The following is a 20,844-nucleotide window of genomic DNA, read 5'->3' on the forward strand; positions in this document are numbered from 1 at the left end:
TGTGCTTGTAAAAGCAGCCACAGGGGGTCCCAACAAGGGAAGAAATGGAAACCATGTGACACAAGACAGTGCCTATAAATATGGCAGAGATCACAGGGGCAGTTTATACAGGGGTGGGCAGACTGCCTTTTTACCAGCGCGTCTACAACATCTTTAAAAGTTTCTGTCGTGTCATATGAAACCAATAAAAAACGAAATACTTCCTCTCTTTCAGAGAGAAGAAGCCTTAACCTGGCTAAGCCCTGTTTTTACTAATCTGCAAGACACTCTTTACCTTTGTTTTGTTTGAGCTTTTCTTAGCTTTGCTTTTATGGTGTTGTTTCTCATCAAGTTTTTATTTGTCAACCCCCTGTGCTCTTTCTTTACCCACTGAATGCCATATGTGGGTCTCTTTGTCCTCAACACCTTTTCAGGCTCTTCACAGGTATGTTTACAGGAGACAAAATATAATACATATGCTTAAGAATAAAAATGGAAGCAAGTGAACAAAATGCCTTGCAAAAGTATTCACAACCCTTTTAATTGTTCCAAAACATTTTTCACCAAACTAAACTGATAAGCTCTGGTCGGATTAGATCAATTTTCATCTTTTCAATCCCCATACAGAACAAAAAACTAACATTGAAAAGAACCCCGATCATATCATCCCTGCCAGGAAAATCTGATGTTGGCAGCAGTATACTATGGTGATGTTTTACTTCCTTAGGGAGAAGGAAGTTGGACAGAGTAAATGGCAAAACTGTGGGAAGGCAAGTACATGGCAGCACAGGAAGAAAACTGCTAGAAATAAGATTGAAACAGAAGTTCATCTCCTACCAGGACCTACACGTTAGAGTTACAATGAAGTGTTTTTCACCCAAACATACTATTGTGTCAGAATGACCCACCCAAAAGTTCAGAACTAAACTCTTAGGAATCGGAGGCATGAGCTGAAAATTGCTGTTTGAATGGGTTGCCCATTCAGTTCGACCGAGCTTGACAGATTTTAAGCTATTTTGCAAAAAATGTTTTTCTTAAATGTAAAAATGAAAATGAATGCCATGTATCTCTCTTTCGATTTGCCAATCAGATAAAATCCTTAAAAAAAAGGGTAACACTTTATTTGAAGGGGTTGAATAAGACTGTCATGACACTTTCAATAACATGACATAACACCTGTCATGAACATGAATAAGCCTTCATGAATATTTATGACTGGTGTCATAAAGTGTCATTCGGTAAATTATGACACTTTTAATACAAAGTTGAAATTATTCAAAATGTCTTTGTTATGACAACTTGACATTAACCAGGAAATCATTACTGTTTAAACTTTACCTTTAATAACATAAAGTTACCTAATTTTTAAAGTGCAATCAGTAATACTTTTATAACAAATTTATATCAGTAATGATTTCTTGGTTAATGTCAAGTTGTCATGATAAAGACATTTTGAATAATGTCAACTTTGTATTAAAAGTGTCATGATTTACCGAATGACGCTTTATGACAACAGTCATAAATATTCATGAAGGCTTATTGGTGTTCATGACAGGTGTTATGTCATGTTTATGACAGTGTCATGACAGTCTTATTCACCCCCTTTCAAATAAAGTGTTACCAAAAAAATAAATATTTGACAAAATGGGAAAATGACTACTTTCTCGTGCATTGTACTTCTGTTTTACTTTTCAAAAATTGTAACATAATGAGCAGACAAAAATGAGAAAATGATTTTTTATTTATTTATTTATTTTATTAAATATAGTAAACAGCCACAGCAGTTACAGAATATTGTTTTTCCTCATTGAAAAGAAAGACGGAGGAAAAGACCTGCGGATAAATATTAATTTAGAAGATAGTCTAATAAATAGCTGTAGTTTTTCTCTCAGAGACAATCCACTGATATAATATCAAACAATGTCATACATTACATTTATGCCAGTAAACGTAAAAATTAAATCAAAAATTAGAGTAAATCGGTACTTTAGCCAAAGAATTTTACAAACACGTTTCTGAAAAAGTGGAGTTTAACTGTATCGTGTCACTGTAGCGACTGCACAAAATCTAAGTTTTCCCTCGTTAAAGGTTAGACTTGTCTCAAAGAGTCGACGATGTCTTAAAAACACCCACTCCACTCTGCCCTTGATGTATCATTGACATGGACAGTAGTGGACTGAAGACTCCTACTCCGTCTTTCGTTGGGACAATGACCATCTTTAATCTGGCCGTAGCCTGCTAATGAATGGGGGCGGGCACACAGCCCAGGGAGAGGAAGGCAATTTCTGGGAATGATTACAGACTCATTTCCTTGTTTATCCTGCCTTTGAAAAGAGAAAGAAAGACTCCCCCCGGCCCCCTGCCCTCCATCCACAGAGGTCCTCCACTTATTGTGTCACTACCCCCACCTGACTCCCTCCTCCACCCCAACCGACAGCACTTGTCTAATCTCTCATTGGTCGTTTGTCAAACGCCCTTGCTTTAAGCGCTTTCACTTTTGCTCCGGAGCTTTGACAGATTTGTCTCAGTCAGTGAGCCATTTTGATCATCCCTCTATCCTTTCTTACCACCTCTTGTGTTGTCTCTCTTTCTTGCCCTCCCAACAATTGTAGAAATGAGGCTCCCACTTGTAAACAATTTCCCTACAAGATCAAGCTGGGTCCCGTACCTTTTCATATAGGAGCTCCAGCCTGGCCCGGCTCTTGTCTTCTTGAAGTGGACGAGTTGGCCCAGACTGAAGCTAATGGCTGGAAATCTCTAACTAACCTCTCCAACAGCTGTCTCCAGGGTCCCCTCTTTTTATGTCCTCTACTTCAGCCTTGTGTCCCCTAGGGTTTTTGTCCCTCCTCGCCCTTTTGCTCTCTCCGTCGCTGCCAAAAAGTAGGGGATGAGTGTACTAGCTGATTGGGGAAATAACCTTTAGGAATTTTTCCAGAAATTTGCCTTTTCCTTCAACAAGTGGCTCAAGGCCGGAAGAAAACTGAGGCGGTATAACAGGAGGTAAAATGAGGCTCAAAAGCTTTTCTTTTTTTATTCTGTATTTCTTATTTTCTCTCCATTCCTTTCAGTAAAAGAAGAATAAGAAAAGACCCTCCACTGGACAAGTCTTTTCATTTTGAAACATAGGTTCAAAGCCACTGAGAGATTTGGGTCTTTTGTGAAGGGTTCAGGGTAATGATGAGAGGGGAGGAACAACATTCAATTCCAAACAGCTTCCTGGCCTATTCTGCAGAGAATCTCTCCAAGCCCTCGGCTGTAGGACCGAGACCTAATCCACACAAATCTACTCTAGTCCGAGAAAAAGCTGTTTCCAGTCTTCAAGTGGGTGAAAGTACTGCTGGAGTGGAGACTGCTGGCTGACTGAGGAGTCCTGGTGGCTGCTTGTGTAGCTTTCTAGCGAACGCATAAATAGAAGGTCAACAGTCCTGCTCAGTTTATAAGATAATGGGCACCATCATTAACAAACCAATGAATTTTTATGAACAAAGTGGTTGTCTAAATGGGTTGAAACTAATTTTTAAAGTAAAAAACAAAAAACAAAAATGCATGAAGATACACTTTTGCAAAAAGTTGGAGAGTTGTTTTCCCCTTTTGAGAGAATGTAAGAACATGGGGTCAGTGTGTGAAAAGCAAGCAGTTAGACACTTATGTTTAGGATATGTCAACCTACATGTGTTTGTGAAACTTAAGAGTCAAGTGTAGCAATAAGTGATGCTAAACCATATTAATATTTCTAAACATTGATGGAAACTTTATTTCAGACTCAAGGTCCAACCAAAAACAAAAGACAACAAAAGAAGAAACAGCCAAACAGACACATACTGTATAGCCACAAACATTATTATATTAGCCTGAGCATAAAACATGACACTGCCTGTTAATATCACCATCATCTGCCAGATGTTTTGTAATGAAATTACCAAAATATTCCACTTTAGAATGAATATAGAATGAATTCTGACTTTTAAGCTGTAGGATGTTTATTACACAAATTAAATTACGTGATTTTTGTATATTTCTCAACTTTATTCACAGTCACAGACAAATATGATTTAACTAACAATTGATGGAATGACAAACAAATAAAAAGGCCAATAGAAAAACATGAGCTGAGTAATTCTGTTCTGCTAGGTGTTACAGGGCATGTTCTGTGATAAGGGAATTAATAAAACCTTAGCTAAACTAGTTAGAATGTGAAAACGACCAGCAGGTTGAAGGGTTCTCCTAAACCTTTAGGAACTTTTTTTTTCTCACAAATCTAAAGAAACAAGTAGTATGCACCTATTCTGTGTTACAAGATAGCATTTAAAATGCCTTTTTGTAAACGAGCAGATGTAAAAAGGCACGTGAAACCAAAGCTGAAAACATACATTGACACGCAAGATATGAGAACAAAAACCACCACTAAAGAAATAAAAGACAGTACTTAGACTGTGTGTGTTATAGAAAAGTACTGTGACAAAGTGGTTCAGTTTGAGTTTACCACATGCCAATTATTCTTATCTCCGACTACTTTAATCTTTCTATAGTTGGTCACAGTGCATTAGTTTAAACACTAAAGCATTACAACTTTGCTTCACTCATCATTCTGGGTTTGTTTGCGGTAGCATTATGTTGCACTTTATATCTATGTAAACTGGCTAACACTTTTAGCTTTAACTAAAAGTATTAGCTTTTAGCTAAAGCTAACACTTCCGGGTCCCTGGATGAATATGTTTCTTTTGTTCCAAGGTATATTCATGGTATATTATTAGTCTTTTCTTTTTTTACTCACCGTTGTTTGTCCCTTTTAGATGCAGCAGGTGTGGGGGAGGGGCCGGCCTAGCACTTCCTGCTTGAATGACTGGATGACGTCATCGATTACATCACTGGGTTCTACTAAATGGAGGGTTTTCTTTTTTTGTATTGTATTGTTTGTTTTTCTTTAAAGTAACCGTTTGAGTTGTCATGTATTACATTTTTTTTTATTTTGCAGACCATTTAGTTATGTAGATGAGTTTGTAATTAAGATTAATATTCTTACTCCCGTTTCTCTGTTTAGATTTTGTTGTTTGGTTTGACCTGTTATATTATGGTCTAATGAAGTGCAGGTCTGTTGCCAATTTGCTGTAAGACCAGAAATATTTCAGCTATTCAAGGTGGATGTCAGAGCCTTAAAAAAACATACTTACCAATAAAATTCACCAGAATAACTTGGAATTGGCATCTGATGCTGTTTTTCACTCACCCGTTAGACCACTTGGCTACACTGTCTCACAGGCCCAACACAGTCAACGTGGATTTCTTGATGCCTCTGCTAGGCTACAGCTAGTCTCCTACACTGCAGTGTCTTATGAATGCTAAGGCAAGTTGGCATGGCCAATGATGATAGCAGATAAACAGCTTTCCAGTAATGGTAAGTTGTTTCTCTGCCCTAATCACATTGAACAGTCTATACACAAACACTATGTCATAAAATATGGTGTGAAAAAGCTTAAAGACTGGATGATGCTAAAGTACTGTGGCCCTAACCAAACCCAGTCATTATTTTGGCAACATTGTCCTTTACTTGTATGAGCTCTAATCAGACTGTTCCTCAAAAGTGCCAGCTTTTGTATAAAAATCTTTACTTTCCTGTTTGTGTATTACTGGGGCCCATTTGCAGCAGGCTGGTAACACCTGATGACTGTTATCTTGCAAAATCTCTTTGTCTTCTAACAATATCAACAAAACAGGAAAACCACTTTTATGGAGTTCCCCGTCTAGATCCAAACCAAAATAAAAGTATATAGATAAACAAAACCAAAGTCGATGGGTTTTACTCGACACTTTTCAAATTCAATACACTCAATCCATAATTACAGCTTTATAACCCAAAATATACTAAAAGTAGTGATTTTTGTACGCAATTGTTATGAGTATCGCAAACAGAAATATTCACAGATATCTTGTGAATCAACTAGATGTACTGGCTCTGGGTCAGTCCTCTTCTACATCAATGCACATCTCCTTTCCATACCCACACATTGCTCCGTAAACAAATAATGTCAAGTACATGTTCTTAACTAAGGTGTGCCCATAATTTCTTTAAATATTTGATACATTATGGAAATAAATAAGCATAAAAAAGCTAAAATGTCACATATAGTTTCAGTTAATTACCTATGATTTTATATTGAAGTTTGTTGTTTTTTTTACCACTGATTGTTGTTCCAATATCCCAGTCAAATAGTCATGCAGGTATTGTTAATTGGACTCACATTATCATATCATCATACAATAGACTGTGTGTGTGTTATAGAAAAGTACTTTAAATCATCTTTGCTCCCAGGCGTTGACAGTGGAAGTATTTGTAGCAGAAATGTAAAAGTCTTACTCAGTGTGACAAAGTATGTGTATAAAAATTAATGTTCTTACCATTGATTAACTCTATCCATAAATAAAACAGCTAAGCCAGTAAATAAAAAGTATAGCATGAAACGTGGATTATTCCTAGATTAGAATTATAATCAATGCCTTGAATGTTATTTCTTGTTTTAGTATTGTGTGTTTTTAAGGTGATCAGAGACTTTCCTTTGAAAATGAATGTCTGTAAAATGAGAGGCTCTGCTGTCGTCAGACACTCAAATGCCCTGCAGAGGAAGGTGACAACCTCCCATCGTGCCCACCGTGCCCTCTTATTGCTGATGACACATTTAATTTGGCCTGGCAAGTATGGTAAGCATTTGACCCAAGAATGCATTAGCTGACATTCTAGGCCAACTGGCACAAAGACGCACATTGCACAGGGCTTCACATACCTGCTCAAGCTGTACTGACAAGCTGGGACCACAGAATGCTTTTGGAATATAGTGCAAAGAAATGCAGCTGAAAATGTATTGTTTTAAAGTTGCATTCATGTACAGTGTAAGCATATACTCTTATTTCACTCTTAATGTTACAAAAAAAAGAGAAGAAAAAAGATGCATAGTGTTACACAAATAGCTTAAAAATACATAAATATGTATGTTCATACTCACATTTTCCATGTGTTGTCAGAGTGATGGTGGTCACAAGCCATGAAGACTGATGAGCAAGATGCTGGCTGACATGCCCTGGAAGAAATGATTTGTTGTCATCCTTCATCACACCTACCTGTTTTTTTCACACTTGGCTTCTTTCACTCTTTTCCGTCCCTCCCTCTTACATAGTTTTTTTCACCTTGCTGAGCACATATTTCACTGCTTCAGGACTCTTTGGAGCCCTGTCTCCCCCACGCCTTTGTCTGGTCGTCAAACACGGGCACCAGCTCACGGTGCCGTCCTGTTTGCCACCTGCAGTAAAACAAAAAAAACACACAACAAAAACCTGCTTCCTTCATCTGTCCTCAGACAAAGAGCCCCGCCATCCCTTCTCTGCCCTCCCTGTCCCTTGCTCTGTCACTCCTGTCTAGCTTTTCACTTACAATTAGCTGTGGCGGGCTTCGCACTCATCAACTGTCGCGAGTTTAGCACCCAGTCATGAAGGGCCCTGACAGATCAAGCTAAGGCACCCTGACACCACTGGTGTGAAAGAAGATTCTAATTCTGGATAATTAGCTGACGAGAGCATGTAAGAGGGCGAAAGGAGGGTGGGGGTCTGCTGAGGCGAAGTGGCACTGCGTCGTAAGCACTTTCTGTCAACTTAATCTTGATCTCTATTCTGTCTTGCCGTCTCTCGTCCATGCAACAATTTATATCTCTGTCTGTCTGTTTTCTATATTTTTCTTCACCTCTCCCAGCTTACTCTTATTTACACTTTCCTGCCATTTATTCCTGAAGCTGCATTCTGGTTTTTTATTGTAAATTTATTCAGGTTGTCAGGAAATCCTTTTGCTTTGGTAGTTTCCGGTTGTCCTCACTCAACAAAGAAACACATGTATAGTGTGTATGTCTTGTTCAGGTATAAAAGACATAAAACTGAAGATGATGAGTTTGGAGAAGGGTCTTGTTTTTTGATGGCATCCTCTCAGTCATGACGATGTAAAGCTCATCTCAATATCGATAGTGACACCACTGCTTCAGTAATGTTCAGTTCATGGCAGACTTGTTCCACGGTGGCTTCTGGGTTGTTGCCTCTATTAGACAGCAATGAGAACAGTTATCGCAATGCTAAAATTAAAGACATGTACTTTCTCTGTATGTCTCTGTAATGGACTGGCGATCTGTCCAAGGCGTACCCTGCCTTTCGTCCAATGAGATAGGCACCAGTTTTCCTGCGACCTTGTGTGTGTAGACAATGGATGGAAAACCTTGTCTGTAGTCTAACTTTTCTTTCCCTTTTTCTTATGACACTGCATAAGAAGGCGCTTTAAATCGTCCAGCTGGTGAAATGTGCTATACAATAAACTTCTCTTGTGTTGTTTTAAGCAGCAAATAGTGCAAATTAAAACAGGAATGTGACCTTGTGATTTGCTTAAAGCTGATTTGGTGATTCCATATGCAGATTCTGTTTGGATGCCCCTGGTGCCTACTTGTTAAAACAATATAAAGAATGCTGAGATACATACATCCTTTGTAGAAGTTGTATTTCATGCCAGAGGAATGTGGTGAAGAAGAGAGAACAATTAATGCAAGTATATTTCCAGTGGTGGTGCTAAAAGTGGTAACAATAGCATGTGAAAACAGCAATCTTAGACATATAAATACACAGATTTACACACAATAATACCAGAAAGCCTCATTATCTTGGAGCAAGTCTTGATGTAATGTGGAGATAATGCAGAGTGACACTTGTGATGTCATGTTCTTCGCACTACCGGCCGGGTAGTTAATGGCGATTAGAGGCTGTGTGGGGGTTCTGATTGGTGTAAGAGGACAATGTGACAAACTCTATGAGCATGTACATGTGCATCTGTGATATATTTATTTGTGACCTGCCCAGACCAGACACGGACCACATCAGTGCATTTATTCAAAAATTCAGAAACGTACCTCGGATGACAGGGATTATGCGTGTGGATACTTTCAAGCATCCCCTCTCTCCAGCTTCCTGGCCTTAACGACACATTTACCGAGGTAACCATCCGTGAGTGTCTACATATCAGACCGTGACCCAACAGTTAAGACCGGCGCTGGGGCCTCCATGTGCTGGACACACAGTTTGATCCATTCAACTGTGGAGAAGGTGGGCCCCAGCCACTAGGCTCGAGCCAGACACAATGGGGAAGATGACGGATTTTGAGATGATATCTATTACTGTTAGTGACAGCAGTCCCAGAAAGCGAGCTTTGACGCTCCCAGACACTGACAAGCCATGCAGAGTGACACTGATGGCTGTGGGCACAAATCAGAATTGCTTTACCGCATCGGCAGCGCCCGGATGCAGCTATGCTCTCCCTAACCCTAGCAACAAACCTGTGCATTGTGCTGCTATCGTCTGAATCCGATAGTGAGAAACTAGTTAAACCACATAGTTAAGTGGTTTAAGTAGGTAGGTAAAATGAACTGAGAGAAAAACAAGTCGAATTTTAGTATTATGGCACAGAACGGGGCTTTGAGCTTTTTTTCTTGCTTTTTTTGCCTTCTTTTTTGTTTTTTGTCTTGTTTAGATTTTTTAATACTAGCAGAATAAATATACCTGCATGACTTCTTTTCACTGGTGTTGACTATGATGATGGAAATGACATAGATTGTCTGTCTAGACATTGCTCAAAGTAGTGGCAATGCATTGAGGCGATGCACTCATTTTCCACTTCAGTCCTTGTGTGGAGTTTTCACAAATTAACAGCTTGTCATTTTAAAATGAAGTACTTTCTAAATTTGAACATTTTATTTTATTTTTTTATTAGAAACAAACATGGCGATGATTTAAAAAATATAGATACTGTAAGAAATATTGGGTTAAATGTCCCTTTACCAGTTGCAAAAACCAATTTAACTTTTGTAGCCATAAATAGCTATATTCTGATTAAATATTTTCCCTCTAATGAGAACTGATGAATCTCGTTTTGATTGGTAGATTTTCCTCCACAGACCTAATGCTTAGCTTATTGGTCCAATTCCAGAAGCTACACGTTAGACTGCTTTGCTCATTCTAAATCCAGTTTTGATGTGATTTTGTGATCTTTGTCCTGTTGGAGCAGTCAGTTGTGTCCAAATTCCAACGATCTAGTTGTTGTTGTTATGTTGATATGAGAATTTCATCTTCTTTTGTTTGCCATCTGTATCGAGTCATTTTGCTTGCAGTGCAAAAATGATGACTGGCTGATTATGATGACATGAAAAGGGCGATTTTCCTCTCCTAAAATTGTTGTAAGAGAGACTTTTGGTATTGTTACGACTTTCAGACGCTGCCCTCTCTGGAATCTGCAGTAGCATAACAAGAATCCAAAGACAACTTTTTATTTTTCTCTCTTGCTAATTTCCCATTGAAATACTTATTATTTACTTTGACAAGGTGATATAAAAAATAAAAAAAAACACTGTCTGCAAATATGTTTGCACAACTAGGTAGAGTTAAGCATGTAAAAAAAAAAAGAATTATAGCTGAGGCCACAATGGCATCTGTTGGTTTATGTGTGCGTGTGTGTGTGTGTGTGTGTGGGGGTGTGTGTGTGCGTGTGTGTGTGTGTGCATATGATCACCAGCATGTAACTCCTTAGAGCAAGAAGGGAGAGGTAGTGGTCCCCGCTGAGCTGAAAGGCCTCTGGCCACCATGCCAGCACAATCTCTTCAGCACGTCGGGACCCCCATCGCTCGCGTTTCTCCTTTTCCTTCTCTGCCTCTCGCCTTTCCCCCCAACCCGCGTTTATTTCTGTCAGCTTCCATATTCTTGTCTTCACAGCGTGTTTGCTCGTACTCACAAGACATTTCTAGTCCGTGCAGACGAAGAGCTGCCGCCAACAGTGGGGACCCCTGGTGAGATGGTAAACAGGCACACCAGCTTCTGCGGGCAGGCACTCTGGTCGTACACGGGGCCCGAGGCCACGTCGAAGTCAGACCTTCCTCTTATCGTTCGCCTCCACAGGGATGATCACTATCCCTTTTGCGGCCCTGGTTTGACACTGCCTGTCCTATGAGATGTACCAACACGGGCACCCGGCTCTTCGCCTGCAGTCGTACGGCCTCCATATGCACACATCACTACAATGAGTGTCCTTCTGTGAAGACCCCAGCTTTCCCGATTTTAGAGATATTATCTGAAAAGATTGTTGCCTGTGGATAGCAGCAAAAGGTCAGAGGAGCATTCACTGATCATGACCATGATAAACACAATGCAAGCTCCAAGTAGCAATTGTGAATTGAGAGCTTAACTGTAATGCACCATACATACTGAAACGAGTTAAACTTATTTGAGTGCCTAAACCTTTAAAAAAAAAAAAAGATGTTCAACGGTTATTAGAATTTGACAAATATTAAAAAGAAATAACATTTCACTCAGCAATGTACAAATATGTGAAAAGACATCCTATGAACTCTCAGGCAGTGCAATAAAATGGTAAATAACATACATTGCTATCAGCAGATAAAACTATAATTCAGTGTTACCATTTTACTAATTACAACCAGTTTACAACTTCAGAAGTAATTTTAAGATTTTTTTTTTTTTTTTAAGAAAAACTTCCCCATGTTGAAATTCTGGTCCACACAGAAACTGTGTTATTTAGAGAACACCATCATTCAGCTTGATAATCAATCCTAAGGTCAAAGAAATACGAGGCAGATGAACCAAATGGGAGTAGGCAGACGGAAATTGAAATCAGGGTTGGACAACAGGAAAGTCATATAAGTGGATTGCATTGCTTTAAGGACAAGAAATTTAAAAAAAACAAACAAAAAAACTATGTATGCTAAAAAGTTTTCAGTACTCAGCTCTGATCTGTATCTGTAATTGCATACAGTACTTTTGTTAGATGCCATGCAGCTGCCTCACTGTACTTTATTACTTGTCTTTATCTTTGCAGCTTCATTACGCTTCAGTCACTGATGAACATCTTGGAGCCAGGACGGCTGTCCATCTGCCCTCTAATGAGATGAGCAGGAAGGAGGTCTTCAGGAATTGATGGCTGTCATTCTTGTAGGTTTCCTCCTGCTCCAGCCTCTGTACATCAGTTAGAGGAGGAAAAGCCCATATATAATGACACGAGGGTTTGCTTCACTGATTTACAGCCCTGACTTACAGCATACCCGTACTGCAGAGAGAAATTAATATTTGCCAGTAAATGTGAGTATTAACAATGTTTCTGCGCAACAACCTTTTCTCATCAATATGCTGGATAATGAGCGATGGGTGACAAAATGTTTAAGCATACATTTCCAAAATGCATCAGTTAGATTTATGATAGAGGAATTTTGAGGATTATAGGGCAAATAATTGTGGAACCCCAAACACTGACTGTTTTCTTCTCTCAAACTTTAGATATTTCTTCACACTGAATAAATGAAAAATGATTTGGGCATTTTTACACATTGCCAGTTTTATCAAAGTTGCATGGGGGTCTATAGTAAAAATAAATCTGACTCATGAGTGAGCAAAAAATGAATGATCGTAATGATTGCGGTAGATAAGTTTTACAACTTTTTTTGAAACTCAGAGAATATGAAGGTATCTATTATAACAAAGAAAATAAAAATCTGATATTTCTTTTCTGGAAGAGGAAGTTGAAATATACATATTTACAAATAACATAGTGACTGTGTTTTACTCTCACAGACTGGGTATCCTGGTTTAGGAACTAAAAGGGATTCATAGGACAACTAGTGTGTGTATCACTTTGTAAGACCTGAATGTGGACCTCCATCGCTGCCCAACAGCCAGAGTTTTCTGACAGATCGTAAAAGATAATTGCATTGCCTGGGCTTTTTAAAGTTTAGCCAAGGAGTCCTCCAGGGTGGGCTAGGAGACCTAAATGTGGTCTTGAGAAAGACATTGAGACTAGATGCAACCACAGAACAGAGAGCAAATAACACATCAGTTCTTTTCAGCTACTTATGCAGGTATAGAAAAAAGAAAGAATCAGGCAAAAGCAATGTTTACAATTCCTAGCATACCGCTGAAGTTTGTGACAACATGGAAAGTAATAATCCTGTAAATCTGAAAATTAGTCAGATTACCTGTGATTACAGTTCTGCTAATGTGTGTTTGTGTGTGTGTGTGTGTATGTGTGTGGGCCTGGGCAGACCCAGACCCAGCAGCCTATAGGGAGTTGTTGCCCTGTAGCCTTATAGCCCTGCTGTAACTTCATTAGGTGTAGGTAATGGCACTGAAGTCCAGGAGCTCATAATGTAGAACCAGAGGCCCCATCGGCAGCCAACTATACCCCATCCCCCCCACGGGTATTGCTCTGGTATGCATGTGTCAAATCTTTAGTTGCATGGACAGAATACTTGACATTGTGTGTGAAACTGAAAGTATACTGAAAATTTGAACAAGACAATTAAATAAATACATCCATTCTTACCAGACACATTCAGGTCTACAGGGTAAGACTTGTATGTGTGTGAATAAATGCTTGGATCAAATATAGATAGGTAAAAATAACTGATCCTAAACTCTTGAAAATCCATACAATTCACACCACTGATGTAATAAACACAGTCCAAACATGGTCAAAATTCTGCTGACAGGCAGATTGAGGTTTCTCCTTTGTTGAGGTGAATGAAAGGATGAGCAAAAATGTGCTGCTTCTTCAAAAATAATATATTAAACTCCCGGTTTAAAGCAACTTAATCTTGAACCATTGCACTCTCAGGTGTAACAATCGATTTCAAGAGGTAAAGATTAAATTGCCTTATCTCATTATCCATATATCCCATTGTTTCATAGGTTGTCACTCACCCTTGGCAGTCAACCAGATGAAAACAAAGTCTGCAGATAACGGAGAGTTTCTATGGAGCTGAATTGTCATTATAGAAGTTACAAGGTCTAATATGCATTAAGAAGTTGGGATGTAATAAATTATGACGATACAGGTCAAAAGAGGAGATGTAACAATTTTGTTCAAGATAACAACATGAGATGAAAGAAATAGTTTTACAAAGTGCTTTATACTTTAAAGATGAAGAACATTATGGTTTTAAAACATGTATGACTATGTGCATTGTATTAACTGTACTGGAGATTTGTTTTCTTTAAAACATCCAACATTTCCTACACTTTAACTCTTTTATAACAGTGAGACAGAGTTTACTTTGATGTAAAATATTATAGTTATTTTGCAAAAACTCGGTCCATGAGATCTTGCTATACCTCCACTAAACAGAGTAATATTTTATCTAGATTTTTTTTTTAATTTACCCACCTTTGAAACTTTTTAGGATGTTATTCTAAAAGACAGCATTCAATATTTTCCTGAATGCTTGATATAAAACGTAAGAGAACATCCATTGGGAAGCAGAGCCTGACTTGTATGCCATCAACTACTTGTCTTTACTGGTTTTATTTGAGTGGACCAAAAGAAATGTCTTATTTGAATAATCAGTCTGGTCATAGACAGCCACACACACTGATTGAGGCACACATCTCACTGCCAGCGTTGGGCCCTGTTTATTTATTTGTTATATGTCTGAACTTGCCTGTCTTGATGTTGTTGTGTTGTAAGTGAGTCAGAAAGGGGGCCCTTAATTTAATCAGTGGGCTCTCCTGTTGGATTGAGACTATCCCGCAGATCTATGGTAATACACAGCCCGGGGTGGAGGACAATTCCATTAGTGGAGGACAGTGACTGGGGCCGATAGTGCTACAGATAGGACCCCCCTCCTCTTTCCCCTGGCTCCCTTTGGCTGACTGGCGTTGTAGCTCCTTCATCCTCAAGTTTTCAGAAGGCTTTGTGCAACTCGGAATAAACCTAGAGCCTGCAAAAATAACATAAAATAAAATATTGCCACCATTTTATATATAATCCTAATCGAATATTTTAGCCATTTATTACAGAAGTGCAAATGTAAGATTGTGTGTGTTGGTGTATAAAAAAATGCCTCACAATTTGTGTCCTGTTTTTAAAATATATATGCTGCTTACTTGCTGGCTCTTGTTCTGTAAAGTGAATGTGTATGGGGGTGAAGGGTAAAGGATTCCAAGTGTTAAAGCATATCGGGATGAGTTATGGTTCTTTTTCCATTCTCTTACCATTTCTGGTCTTTTTCCTATGTCCAAAAATCAGCTTGGGATAAATATTGAAAGCTAAATTAATTAGAATGTAGGCCACCAGGATTTTCATTAGTGCAGACAGAGCATTTGCATAACTTAGCATTAGATCGATAATGCTGTTTTAGGGTTTTTCTGCTGTATTTGAGTAGCACTAAAAATAAAAATGTGAAATTCTGTGCTCTTTCCCCGTTTTGGGAAAACAATGGATTTTATTGGTCTTAGAAGAGTACAAGGTGTAAAAGAGACAATAGTCAACCCTCTAACATTAGATCAAAACAATATATATATTTTTTAATTTTATTTACTTATTCATTGAGACTGTGTTCACACCAACATGGACACATAACAAAATTGAGACTATTCTTATACAAACTGAGTTTTGTGAGCTAAAAATTAGAATTTTTAAAAATACTTTAGGGTTTTAACAAAAGCCAATGCACACTTTATTCATGACTACTATTGCTTTGTGTTGTAGAAATATAACAGCCAAGAAAGATATTAATCAGTTCTTTCCCCACAACTTAAATGATGTTATTAAGCTTTCAATGTTAACATATTGTATGAATAAGAAGAACATATCAAATGAAACATATGAGCTACAATTATTTTTCAGGATCTCATGAAGCCGGCCTGCCATTGTTCTGTCTGTGCTCTGAATCTTCTTCTGGGTTTTAATGAGGTTTTTGACTATGCTTTGGCCTCCTACAGGTTGAGCACTGGTATTGCACCTATTTTGACTGGAATCATCGCTGACTTTTTGAAAATCAAAATCAGTTTAACAAATGTCCATACCAGTGCAGTAAAGGCCCAAGGCAGCATAAAACATGCATCGGTCCAGTGTGTATGCTATTCAGAGACATTCCCGAGGCATGGCTAGATTTAGTTTACATTTTTCAGCCAACCTTTACAAAGTTGGGCCAGCAAGTGAGTCAGACTTGGCCAGGCTCTGATAAAGCCTGTGATGAAAGCCCACCACTCTTGTTTTTATTGTCCACTCTCCACCAGGCGGAGTGTTGTGGGAACTCTGGAGACTTGTGGCTGCTGTTTGATCACACTCTGGGAGTCTGACCTGTCACTAAGTGGTGGCAAATACAGCCCACACACAGAGCAGCGAGCATCGACAAATCTATATGTGTGTATGTGTTTCCCACACACAGTGCCACATACCTCACCAGAGGAGGCAGGTCACAACATGTCAGAGTGTTGAGGATTCATAATGGCCATTTAGCCTTCAACAGCTAATATCAGCACTGCTGATTTACAAGGAATTGGGTTGTTCTGTTCCTGTACTCAGGAGCTGCTCGGGGCAAACCTGTTTGAAATTAGACTGTATTAAAGTGCCACACTAAGGAACACAGATACAGAATTGCACCCATTTATACATGTACCTTGATGATAAAAATAAAAATAAACTAATTCCAGAATTTGATTTCTAACCATCACAAACCTTGGACCCGTTTCCATAGTTTGAAGAGGGCCAATTGGTATGGTAACCAGCTGTTTGCAGCCAGAAAGAGTGACAGGGACCTAAGGGACCTACTGAAACTCCAGGGAATGACAGAAGCATGGTGACAAGTGATGACGGCGCCCTCTCTCATGCTTGTGTTCCTAAACTGCATAGGACAGCACCCTCAGCAACAAGACAAGATGGAGATCATACACAATGCTAGGCTAATAGCCACAATATGCCCTGTTGAAGTCAGCTTTGATAGAGGCTTGGCTCCATGATCACTGCTGATAGGGGAACAGCATGACTCGTGGATGTCGGATTGTATATCGGAAAACAGCAATGCGTCGTCAAACTGGTTTCCAAGACTACAACGAGAACTGGGCGATAAATTTGTAAAAGTTACAACAGTGTTTAGTGATGGGTGAACAATGACGAGCTACAGGATTTGACCTTAAATTCAACTTGAAAACAAATTTCTGAAAAGTGTCACTTAGGTGCTAATGGAGACTGTGTTTGGTGTTTGTTGGATATATTTGTGGCAGCGGTGGAGTGTACACAACATGTCCATGAAGATTTGACTAGACGACCAAGCGGAAAACATTCTGTAACAACTCTTAAAGCTTAGCTTCTTTAAAAAAAGAAAAAAAACATGCACATTTTACTGGCCTCTGTGACCAACCGGAGACCAGAGAGACATTGACATGACCCAGATAATAGGCCCAAAGTCTTGCCTCCACAATTTGATCAATTTGCAGTTTCCTCACAATCGCAGGCACCGTGCTGTCCCCCGCAGCTACTCTGAGCCCCTCTCCCCCTCCCTTCCCCAACACCCATCCATGCAGACACATTGCGTAGTCGCCACAGCAAGATGCGCTGCCTTTCTCCCCTTTTCCCCCCAAATCACTGCTAAGCCTGCATGATGCCTGCTGCCAGGACACAAACGTGCTCTTGCTCCTGTCATCTCTTAGCAGGCACAGACAGGCGGGAAAAAAGCTGACAGTTTGTCTTGTACCATATGCCACGTGGCAGCAATGCCTAACTGATATGGCCAGAGTTTGGGTCACAGCCAACGGCTCCTTTATTCTATCCATTTTATTTTCTTTCTTCCTTGCATGTGCGTGCATCTTGAGTGGAAATGTTAAATATAATCGCTGTGCTGTCAGCAGGGTGGATTTACTGCCTCGGCCCAGCAAGTTGAAAGAGCTGTGTTGGCTGTTATTTAAAGAATAATTTAAGTACAGTACTTGGATATCTTACTCTCCGCTGAAATTGCTCCACTAATTAGACATAAGCAGTGGTATACAAAAAAGAATTCGTTTTTTTTTTTTGCTGAAAAGAAGAAAAACATTTAGTTAGATCCCCTCCTCCCCTTTGCCTGAAGAAATGTTAGTTTTCAGCACATCCTCTCAGTCATGAATTTACCTGTGGGGTCTTTTCTTGCACAGAGCTAGGAGAGGAATTTGAGCAATGCTGTAGGTAGTTTAAAATTGACTTGTGTAGTTTTGGCTTAGTGAAAGCAAATTTGTTGCTGATGATGTTTTTAACCCCTAAGATAGCACAGCTTTGATCCCTTTCCACACAGCTTAAGGAAAGGCAAGTCACAGACCCTGAGGCTACCTACAAATGTCAGACAATTAGGTGTTTGCTTACACCTCGGATGGGAGTGACGAGGACACGGTGTATGTATTTAGAATATTTGGATAGCAGGTTTGGGAAACTGAATGTTGTATGTTCAGTACCTCTAAAGCAGTGGTTCTTAACCTTTTTTGAGGTACCGAACCCCCCCGTTTCATATGCGCATTCACCGAACACCCCCTCCTACCCAACCTACCTCCCCGACACAGAAATCTAATTAAATTAGTTGTATTACCTCCCCCACGCCACTAGAGGCAGTACCAACCCCAAAAAGATGTGACTAAGGAGCAGATTTAGACCATAGAATTTGGTAAAAACTGTGAGCTTTCCATGCTGAGAGTGGAACTCCTTCCCGCAGCACTGATTGGCTCAGCAATGTAACGTGATCCTCTGGAGCAAGTGATGGCAAAACGGGGCGCCATCACAACTTTACACAGTGTGTCTTTACCTCCGCGGCAGAGGCTCCGCCGAACCCCTGAGACCGACTCATCGAACCCCTAGGGTTCGATCGAACCCAGGTTAAGAACCACTGGTCTAAAGCAAGTGTAAAGTGTAATTTTACATAAATGTAAACACAAGGAGAAACAAGCCAGCTGAGGGACATTTAAAACAATAAAAGCTCATTAAATTCAAACGATTTCAATAAACTCAATTTGCAAATTAGTCAAAAACTCCCAAAAGTTTATGAACAACACACTCAAAATATCTATAAATATAAAATGTCTAGGTGATGATCTTTGGTTTTTATTTCATCAAACAATACAAAGCATAACAGTAAAACACTCCATACTGCGGTTTGATATTCTTATACTTGAGGTTAAGCTTGACGTCCCCTTTTGTTCAGGTTTCAGTGTTTTGTATAACTTTGGTGAAACGTCACCACAAGATCTGATCAAGACATGTATTTTTTAAGCTGGTATTGAAAGTAGTTGTCTTTATCATGTTCTAAAATGATTTAAACGATTAGTGTAACAGAGGCCAGTTCTAAATCAATCCTTTAGGTAAAAATAGCACATTTTTAGTCTAAAAATATTTACGCCAACATAACCTCTTCATTCGATGGTTCCTGACAGAAAGCCTATGGGTGTCGACATTAATGCTGGTCAGTAGTTGGTCACAGATGACATTTCAGATTAAATAAGTGTTGTGAAACAGTATGCACAAACCGGTAGAGCAACTCTCAGATTTAAGAGTGATGGACTGAAATGGGCTAAATAAAACATTAGAAGTCCACTGACAGCTGACAAGATATCCACATGATACAAATGCAAATAACAACTTTTACCTTTAATATTATGGCATGCTATATTGACAATACATACAAAACATGCTTCTGTTAAATGTGAAAACAAAAATTTTTCCCAAAGTTTGGAATAACCTGTTTCAGTACGAGATGGCTATGATGCGTCATCTGTTGCAGCTGCCAAACCTGGAACAAGGACATCATGGTCACCATTTTCGCTCCGATGGTTCCTTTCCCACCTTCACTGAGAAATCAAAGGGGAAAACAGGAGCTGATGAAAAAAATGACAAGTGAGTGACAGATGCCTTGAGGAGCTGGAGGGGTGAGGGGAGGGTGATGGTGGAGGTGCGGTAACCGGCAAGGAGCAGCACTACGCCACAGGTAAGAAGGTGCCAAAGTAGACGTCTGATGCACCTTTGATGGTGCCGGCGGGCAGCGGTGACACAGGTGAGAGGCGAAGTGAAGGGGGGACCTTCCAGGCTCTTCACAGCTGCTTCTTTGCCCCTGTCATACACATATTCACATGAAAGGAGCCTGAGAAAATGCAATTCTGTTTTTTGAGCAAGGAGGCCCCGTCAAAATTATATGACAATTACACAGTAAAATTACAATTTCACCTTTTTGTGTGGCTATGTAACTTTTTCCAAGTCAACAATACTTTAAAGAGGTCTATAACTGCTGGACAGATAGTACTGTGGAAAGCTGGTTTGAGATGCCTGGAATCAAAATTTGTCTTGTGCATTGAGTTCAGCAGTTTGTCACTTGTTTTCTTTCTTTAGTCCTGTAAAGAAATTCTCATCCCACGACTTCATAACAGTGCCCAATGTAATTATTAACCGTCTCATTGGCTACTCCCTTTTTAAAAATATGCTTTTTCCCTGTTATTCCCAATCTAATTTGATAATGTGCTAATTTCTTTGTAGATAACCCAAACATTAAGCTTTGAATTTCAGCCTTCATTTTGTAGAATTAGCTAATGTGGAGCAAACACCAATATCTACAGCTGATCTTGATATGACCAGTACAGTCAGAGTTTCTTCTAGCTTCACAACATCTTTATTTGTTGTGTTGTGTGTGCTTTTTAGCCTCTTTGCTGCTGTTTTACTGATGACAAATCGAGAAAATTGTACAATTATGTGTGTTCTCTTAAACAAGCATAAAAGCATAGACAAAAAGTTAATTTTGAAGTCTCATGATATCCTCCATACAAACATACAACATACAAAAATAGATACAATTTCCGAAGGAGACAATAAGTTATTCCCGAAAGTCAGTTGCCTCTTTGCATGAACAGTAAGTTACTCACTGATAATTGTTTTGCTTATGAAACAGTGGAAATCCAGCCTTCTTTTCTCGCTTGTTCTTGAGGTTAATTCTTATTTCCAAATTGGCTTGATTTCCAGTGATTAGAGCATCACCAAACATATCCTTCAAAAGGTGACATACAGTG

This window comes from Poecilia mexicana, unplaced genomic scaffold (genome assembly GCF_051168715.1).
Source record: "Poecilia mexicana isolate PSO_F unplaced genomic scaffold, ASM5116871v1 scaffold_12, whole genome shotgun sequence".
In the NCBI taxonomy this organism is placed as follows: Eukaryota; Metazoa; Chordata; class Actinopteri; order Cyprinodontiformes; family Poeciliidae; genus Poecilia; species Poecilia mexicana.